We start from the raw sequence: 8265 nt of genomic DNA, 5'->3' as shown, positions 1-8265 counted from the left end.
AACAGGAGAGGCTGCAACAGTGAGAGGCCCGCAAAAAAAAAAAAAAGAAAGAAAGAAAGAAAAAGGAGAAGTAACAACTGACACTGCAGAAATACAAAGGATCATGAGAGATTACTACAAGCAACTATATGCCAATAAAATGGACAACCTGGAAGAAATGGACAAATTCTTAGAAAAGCACAACCTCTGAGACTGAACCAGGATGAAACAGAAAATATAAACAGACCAAACACAAGCACTGAAACTGAAACTGATTAAAAATCTTCCAACAAACAAAAGCCCAGGACCAGATGGCTTCCCAAGCAAATTCTAACAAACATTTACAGAAGAGCTAACACCTATCCTTCTCAAACTCTTCCAAAATACAGCAGAGTAAGGAACACTCCCAAACTCATCCTATAAGGCCACCATCACCCTGATACCAAAACCAGAAAAAGATGTCACAAAGAAAAGAAACTACAGGCCAATTATCACTGATGAACACAGATGCAAAAATCCTCAACAAAATACTACCAAACAGAATCCAACAGCACATTAAAAGGATCATACACCATGAGCAAATGGGGTTTATCCCAAGAATGCCAGGATTCTTCAGTATACACAAATCAATCAAGGTGATACACCACATTAACAAAGTGAAGGAGAAAAACCATATGATCATCTCAATAGATGCAGAAAAAGCTTTCGACAAAATTCAACACCCACTTATGATAAAAACCCTCCAGAAAGTAGGCATAGAGGGAACTTACCTCAACATAATAAAGGCCATATATGACAAACCCACAGCCAACACCGTTCTCAATGGTGAGAAACTGAAACCATTTCCTCTAAGATCAGGAACAAGACAAGGTTGTCAACTCTCACCACTATTATTCAACACAGTTTTGGAAGTTTTAGCCACAGCAATCAGAGAAGAAAATGAAATAAAAGGAAACCAAATTGGAAAAGAAGGAGTAACGATGCCACTGTTTGCAGATGACAAGATACTATACACAGATAATCCTAAAGATGCTACCAGAAAACTACCAGAGCTAATCAATGAATTTGGTAAAGTAGCAGGATACAAAATTAATGCACAGAGATCTCTTGCATTCCTGTACAATAATGATGAAAAATCTGAAAGAGAAATTAAGGAAACCCTCCCATTTACCACTGCAACAAAAAGAATAAAATACCTTGGAATAAACCTACGTAAGGAGACAAAAGACCTGTATGCAAAAAACTATAAGACACTGATGAAAAAAATTAAAGATGATACAAACAGATGGAGAGACATACCATGTTCTTGGATTGGAAGAATCAACACTGAAAATCAACACTGAAATGACTATACTACCCAAAACAATCTACAGATTCAATGCAATCCTTATCAAACTACCAATGGCATTTTTCACAGAACTAGAATAAAAAATTTCACCATTTGTATGGAAACACAAAAGACCCTGAATAGACAAAGCAATATTGAGAAAGAAAAACAGAGCTGGAGGAATCAGGCTCCCGGACTTCAGACTATACTACAAAGCTACAGTAATCAATACAGTATGGTACTGGCACAAAAACAGAAATATAGATCAATGGAACAGGATAGAAAGCCGAGAGATAAACCCATGCACATATGGTCACCTTATTTTTGATAATGGAGGCAAGAATGTACAATGGAGAAAAGACAGCCTCTTCAGTAAGTGGTGCTGGGAAAACTGGACAGCTACATTTATGAATGAAATTAGAACACTCCCTAACACCATACACAAAAATAAACTCAAAATGGATTAAAGACCTAAATGTAAGGCCAGACATTATAAAACTCTTAAAGGAAATCATAGGCAGAACACTCTATGACATAAATCACAGCAAGATCCTTTTTGACCCACCTCCTAGAGAAATGGAAATAAAAACAAAAACAAATGGGACCTAATGAAACTGAAAAGCTTTTGCACAGCAAAGGAAACCATAAACAAGACGAAAAGACAACCCTCAGAATGGGAGAAAATATTTACAAATGAAGCAACTGGCAAAGGATTAATCTCCAAAATTTACAAGCAGCTTATGCAGCTCAATATCAAAAAAACAAACAACCCAATCAAAAAATGGGCAGAAGACCTAAACAGACATTTTTCCAAAGAAGATATACAAATTGCCGACAAACACATGAAAGGATGCTCAACATCACTAATCATTAGAGTAATGCAAATCAAAACTACAGTGAGGTATCACCTCACACCAGCCAGAATGGCCATCAAAAAATCTAAAAACAATAAATGCTGGAGAGGGTGTGGAGAAAAGGGAACCTTCTTGCACTGCTGGTGGGAATGTAAACTGATACAGCCACTGTGGAAAATAGTATGGAGGTTCCTTAAAATACTAAAAATAGAACTACCATACGACCCAGCAACCCCACTACTGGGCATGTACCCAGAGAAAACCATAATTCAAAAAGAGTCATGTACCATAATGTTCACTGCAGCACTATTTACAATGGCCGGGAAGCAACCTAAGTGTCCATCGATGGATGAATGGATAAAGAAGTTGTGGCACATTTATACAATGGAATATTACTCAGCCATAAAAAGAAACAAAATTGAGTTATTTGTAGTGAGGTGGATAGGCCTAGAGTCTGTCACACAGAGTGAAGTAAGTCAGAAAGAGAAAAACAAATACTGTATGCTAACACATATATATGGAATTAAAAAAAAAATTGGTTCTGAAGAACCTAGGGGCAGGACAGGAATAAAGACGCAGACATAGAAAATGGACTTGAGGACATAGGGAGGGGGAAGGGTAAGCTGGGACAAAGTGAGAGAGTGGCATGGACATATATACACTACCAAATGTAAAACAGATAGCTACTGCGAAGCAGCCACATAGCAGAGGGAGATCAGCTCAGTGCTTTGTGACCACCTAGAGGGGTGGGATAGGGAGGGTGGGAGGGAGATGCAAGAGGGAGTAGATATGGGGATATATGTGTATGTATAGCTGATTCACTTTGTTATAAAAAAAGAAACTAACAAACCATTGTAAAGCAACTATACTCCAATAAAGATGTTAAAAAATATATATATGTATATATATAATTGAATCACTAACTCACAGCTAGCTACATCCTGAAGGCATAATATTTACCCAAATGAGAGAGGAAAATTAAATGGGGGGGGAGGGGGAGTCTAAGAAAATTATAAGCTGGAATTTGAAGGAACCTGGTAAATCTTACTACTGATTAAAATGACTTTTGTTTAAATGGCATGCCTCTCCTCTGGCACATTTACACTGTACCTCCCGTCCCCCAGGACCACAAAGGTGTTCTGAGACAGCCTAATGACCACTAAGTGATAATGTGATGTGGCAGAGAATTTGATGAAGTAAATGCTTATTAGCTTGATGCTTTCCTTGCCACCCCTAAGAGGTAGGTCAGTTTGATTTCAGGAAATCCAAGAAATTCTGTCTCGACTAGGGCTGGGCTTTGATTGTCCTAGATTTGGACTCTAGATGTCCCAGCCCATCCCTTAACTTGAACCAAAATCCCCGGATTAGGTAACCCTGAATCTCTAGGAGGCTGCCTCAGAACCAAACCAGTAACTGGAGATGGAATGCCTACTTCCTTCAATAAATTATTATTATTTTTTGCATCAAACTGACACGCTTTGCTGAATCTCCCTCTCTATAAGCACAACTGTTTGACAGACACTGAATCGCAGAACGGTCCCAATGTCCTAAATACATAATCATCCTCCAGTATAAACCAGCAATCCCTGCCCAATAAAACCATATTTAGCCCAAATGAGAGTAGACATAGATTAGGACAAACAGCACACCCACTCAGCCCTCATCCTTGAAGCTCTTTTTTTCCCAAGTGTTTTGGATTCCAGTTAATTGTTCAGGAACTTTTCTCACACTTTTCCCTGTAAGCACCCCTCACACTTAAGTCTCTAGAGTAAATCTAGACCCCCATCATCTAATCAAGTGTTGCGACCACAAATCAACATTCCCCAGCTGGCTCAGAGAGGAGCCTACCTTAATAGAGGGTCACTGAAGTGGCCCTAAAAACCAGTCTCTACAGTTTTTCTCTCCTTGTTTTGAATACTGGTTTTGAAAACAAAAATGAGTATGTATAATATAAAAGTTACTTCATGAAATTTGGTTAGAAACTCTAGAGGAAAACAAGGTGGAGTAAAAGACACTTCTAGCAGATTCTAAGGAGCAAAGGAAAATTTAGCAGGATAGTGCATCAAGAGAATATTCAGTGTCTTCCCAGAGGAGACTAATACCCTTGGGTAGTTTATGAAATAAAGTGAAAAGTTTATGAAATAAAGTGAAACTCTTCAGGCTAGCAATAGTACCTTTTATAACAATACCACTGACTGCATTTATATGAAATTAAACAAATTTCAAAGTGTTTTATTATATACACTATTCCCTTTGATCATCACACACATGAAGAAAGGGCAAGAATGATTAGTCCCACTTTAAAGATTAAAAAGTAAGTTCAAAAAGGCAGCATAATAGTGGCACGAGCACTCGATGTGGAGTCACAAGTCCTGCCATATTCTACCACATAACTTTGGGGAAATCATTTTACCTAAGGTCATCTAGGCTTCCTCATCTGGAAGGATGATTAGCTAACACCCGCTCTACTAAGCTCAATGAATGCCGATAAGAAAATCTGTGTGAAATTACTGTAAAGTGCTAAACACTTTACAATGGACATTAAATGGACATTAGTACTGACCAACATCAGAAAGTTGAAATAGTAGAGCCACGGACTTCCCTGGTGGTGCAGTGGTTAGGAATCCGCCTGCCAATGCAGGGGACACGGATTCGAGCCCTGGTCCGGGAAGATACAACATGCCGCGGAGCAACTACTGAAGCCCGCGCGCCTAGAGCCCGTGCTCCGCAACAAGAGAAGCCACCGCAAGGAGAAGCCCGCGCACCGCAACGAAGAATAGCCCCCGCTCGCCGCGACTAGAGAAAACCCATGCGCAGCAACGAACACCCCTAATGCAGCCAAAAATAAATAAATAAATAGTTTCTTTTTTTTTTTTTTTTAAATAGTAGAACCAGAATCAGGTTAGGGGTCTTCTGACCTCTCAAGGCTGGTGCTTTTTCTACTATTACACCCTACAGCTGAAAAGCAAGTTTTCCTATAGTTTCAGCTATAGGTCAACAGAAATTATAAAACAACAACAACAAACATATGTTGATTCCTATTATACTTTTCTGCATTTTTCAGCATTTCTACAGTAAGTACGAACCATATTCATAAATCAAGAAAAGATGTGGAAATGCTGACCAAATATCTGGATTAATTTTACCTTTCCTATTCTTTAGGAGAGTGAGACTTCACTGGATCAATACTGGGGAAGGGAGAGAAGGGAAGAAAGAGGGTACTAAGCCAGGTTTCCACAACAAAATGAATAATGGAAGAAGGAAACTCTGAATCCAAATTACAGACTGCATTTCTCAAGGATTCAACCATTCTGACCCCAGTGGAGGAAAATGGCAGAGAATCTAATTGTCAACATACTCTTGAAGCCAGGCCAAAAAAAAATATTAGACAAGGAGGAATAATAAAACACCAAAGAGGGTAAATCAAATAATTACAGAAATGTGTTTGCAGAAGCCGTAAGAAATGTGGTTATGAAACTTTTATCTTTCTTGAACTTAATTCTTAAACTACACATACAACCAAAAGAAAAACTTGAAATAAATAAGTAACTAGAAAAGCTCATTCGCCACTAACCTTTAACCTTGAAATTTCTGTCTATGTTTCAGGCACAGTCAACTCTTCTACGTGATTACACATTCACAAGTTAACTATTACTGGAACAGAGACTCAAGTTCAGAAAGGTTTTTGTTGTTGTTTGGTCAATGAAAGGCTCATGCGGCAGGCAATGCAACCTGGGCTGGCACCGGGCTGCAATTCCTCACTTAATAAACACACAAAAATACCACAGTTCCAGCAAGTACGTCCAAGAAAAAAAGAAAAACAACCGCCCAACGACGCCTTTCCTGAGCGGACTTTGAGAAAGACGCCCACAAGGCCCAGGACCAAGCAAAGCTAAATCCACCTCACCTGTCCAAAGGTAACCAATCAGACCAGAGCGGGGCTGCCCTGGGGGGCTGGCAAGCCAGGCCTGGCCCGGGTCTCTCCTCACCTCCCGCCTCTGCTGTTGGCTTCCAAGTAACTAAGGAGCCTCGCGGGTCACAGAGGAGTGTGACATCACCCGCCCCGCCGTGACAGGGCAGCCTGCCGGACCAGGCCCTCCTGAGTCCCAGCCCCCGCCGCTCACCCAAATGGGGCCCGGCCAGAGGACCCCCAGCAGGCCAGGGATCTGTCGGGTGGGGCGGCGATGACCACAAACCCGTAAGGTTTCGCTTTCATTCTCCTCGGAAGGAAGGTGCGGGGGACGTGTCCTGAATTCAAGGGATCGAGGCTGGGCCTGGGCCGTCTACACCGGGCCGAGGAGGAGGAGGGACGCGCAATGGGGGGGAAAGAAGGCCAAGAAGGAGCCTTCGCTAGAGCTAGCATGCAGAATCCGCGCCTTGGACTCGTCCCCGCCCCTCCCCCGCTCCGGTACGGTTGCGCATGCGCGGTAGTAGTCCTCGTTTTCCTCCCCCTCCCCGCCTAGCTTCCCGGAGTCCAGTTGTTGACCAGGGCCCACTTTACCCAGGATGCAGTCAGTCCGAAAACAGAGACTACTCCCACTCTTGCTCAAGGAACAACTGCTAACCCTCTTTCCATTTCTCACTCCCGGGTTGCGCAGTCCTAGCTTCAGACTTACCTTCTGACCCGCCGCTCAGGAGGCCAGACAGCTCTCCTACCACCGGATGTGCTTCTGACTCTCCCAAGGTCCGCTCCGGACTCTTTACCTCGCGTCCGCCCCTCGAGGGAAGCCCCGCCCCCGTGTTCCGCTTAAGGCAAGTCCTCATTGGCCGTTGGTTGCACTTCTGTCTTTCCATTGGCTATACGTGCATAAACAATGGCTGCTTACTTCCGAGCCATTTGCTTAACGCCCGTGTCGATCAAGACTCTAGCCGCCAACCAGCGTCGTAGCGAAAGATATCCGCCTTCTTCCCTCATAGTAAGAAAGGGTCGCGGTCATAAGCCGCCTCTAGTGGACAAAAAGAAGAGGGGCAGGCCCCACCCAAGACACAGAGCAAGTAATTCAGCCTCCAATACGCGCGGTGGGATAGCACCGCGAAGTCCCGGGAATCTGGTCATGGACTGTTAAAGGGGGAAAGAGATTCAGAGAATACCTAGAAAAGCGCTCTCACAAGGGCCAATTTACCGTGAATCTAGTAAAGCTTAGAAGGCTCAGCGCATTCTCCAGGAACTCGAGGAGGAATTAACAGCCCCAGTCCTGCATCGGACGCACGGACCCCACCCTGGAGATCACCCTCTAAGCCTAAGTGGTGGCCCTGGGGTCTTGGGCGGGGCCAGCGGGTTGCAAGGACCACCTCCCCATCCACCTTGCTTGCGGGAGGTGGGTATTAGTGCAGTGGGTGGGAGGGGAACGAGTGTGGCTATCTGGCTGAGCTGCTCTGGCAGCCCTGAAGAAACTAAGCCAAGGAAAATCAAAGGACTGGAGCTCCCCGAGAACAAGAAGCAAGAACTTATAGTAAGGAGTTCTGAGACTGATTAAAAAAAAAAAGTTTCTGCACTATCAATTTTTTTCAAAAACTTTTTTTTGCTAATTTATCTGTCTAGTATCGCTTAATATCTTATAAAAATAATACAACATGGTCACACGAAGAGGCAAAGAATATGCAGCCAAAAAAAGTAGAAAAAGATAAAAAAGCATATAGTGGTTGACAGGCAAGTTAGTAATAATAATGTGGGTTTTTTGAATTGTGTTATGTTTGTGGTTTTGTCAGCATTTTAAAATCTGTAATGATTTCTTATTCTAAATAAATATTGACTTTATTACATAATTTTGTATTCTTTTTCTCAAATACAGCCTTATAATTGTAAATGTTTGGGGCTGCACAAAACATAGATCCACCCCTGCCCCTCATTTTACAAATAAGGAAACAGGCCCACAGACAGAAAATGTTCTGGCAAAATAAGAGAAGAAATTTAGATTAAGCATTTGATCAATGAAGATCAAATCAGAATGCAGGATTTAGGAGACTGCTTTCTAGAAGGATAGAATAGCTTTTTTTTTTTTTTTGGCCGCATCTCCCGGACAAGGGATGGAACCCGGAACCCGGGCCCTCAGCAGTGAAAGCGCGCAGTCCTAACCACTGGACCACCAGGGAATTCCCTAGAAG

At 42.4% G+C, this 8265-nt stretch overlaps 1 protein-coding gene across 1 annotated transcript in view; it reads right to left on the bottom strand.

Annotated features, from left to right (window-relative positions):
* The window catches only part of TMBIM6 (transmembrane BAX inhibitor motif containing 6), a 22033-nt gene extending 15162 nt beyond the window's left edge, over window positions 1-6871 (bottom strand). The window contains exon 1 of the mRNA XM_007452275.1: window positions 6777-6871. The gene's annotated coding sequence lies outside the window, so the exon portion shown is untranslated. The remainder of the gene's footprint in view (window positions 1-6776) is intronic.
* Window positions 6872-8265: the final 1394 nt, after the last annotated feature.

The sequence above is a fragment of the Lipotes vexillifer genome, unplaced genomic scaffold, assembly GCF_000442215.2.
Source record: "Lipotes vexillifer unplaced genomic scaffold, Lipotes_vexillifer_v1.1 scaffold422, whole genome shotgun sequence".
NCBI lineage: Eukaryota > Metazoa > Chordata > Mammalia > Artiodactyla > Lipotidae > Lipotes > Lipotes vexillifer.
The sequence above is the reverse complement of the archived record's forward strand: the minus strand, read 5'-3'. Positions and strand labels throughout refer to the sequence as shown.